The 865-nt window shown below is 59.3% G+C and overlaps 1 protein-coding gene across 1 annotated transcript in view; it reads left to right on the forward strand.

The window, feature by feature from the left end:
* Window positions 1-865, forward strand: part of LOC104979692 (hepatoma-derived growth factor-related protein 2) — a 17,722-nt gene that overhangs the window by 1,561 nt on the left and 15,296 nt on the right. The gene's annotated exons all lie outside the window — the stretch shown is intronic.

Consider the following 865-nt stretch of genomic DNA (forward strand, 5'->3'; position numbering starts at 1 on the left):
TGCCAAACTCTGCCTGCCTCTGGGTGGAAGTAAGCAGAAGGGCATTGCCCAGGGCTGGGGGTTTGATTGCAGAGAGGCCACCATAAGATGCCAAGAGTGGGCTCAAGGACCACTAACCAGGCAGCGCTGAGAGTGGTCCACAGCTGGTGGTGCTGCTGCCAGGATGTCTGGGCTTCAGGCTCAGAGGCAGGTCCTGGGTGAGGTCAGAGCAGAAGCAGGCCTGGAAGCCCTGGCCAGCTGGTCTTCAGGGTGATGCAGTTTGGTGATGCTTGCGATGGACATCTGGGCCCCAAGGACTTTGAAGAGTAGCTCAGAGAACTGAGGAAGGACGTTTGGGGTAGAGGACAGGGAAGGTTCCAACTGCCCCCAAACTGTGAAGAGGACAGGAAGGAATTATTGAGGACCAGAGAACCCATTCTAACCTGATTTGCTGGGGCTTACTTTCTTGGGGGCACCAGAGTGATGAAACTTTACCGACACTTCCCTTCCTCCCAGAGTACCAGCTTCTCCCTCTCCTCTGCCCCCTCCCGCCTCTGCTAGCTCTCGAAGCCCAGAGAGCTTCCAAGCACCTGATTGGAAGGGAAGGGGCTGCTAGCCTCCTGTGGGGAGATGACTGACAACTGCTGGAGCCCATGGGCCTGCAGGGAGAGGGTGGGACTTCCTGGATGCTCGGGGCCTGTCTCCTGCAGCCCACCCCCCACCCTCTGCCTCCTTGGAGCTGCCAGCTGCAGCCTCTGGGAGCCGGATCACCGATCGCCTCTTTGCGGGAGGGGGTCCCGTGGGAGGGTCCTGGGAGTTCACAGAAGCAGGGCTTGGCCCCACCTCCTGGCTGCTTAGAGCTTTTGGTTTTGCCCAGGTGAAACAC

Source organism: Bison bison, unplaced genomic scaffold, assembly GCF_000754665.1.
Source record: "Bison bison bison isolate TAMUID 2011002044 unplaced genomic scaffold, Bison_UMD1.0 scf7180017864492, whole genome shotgun sequence".
NCBI classification, from domain to species: Eukaryota; Metazoa; Chordata; class Mammalia; order Artiodactyla; family Bovidae; genus Bison; species Bison bison.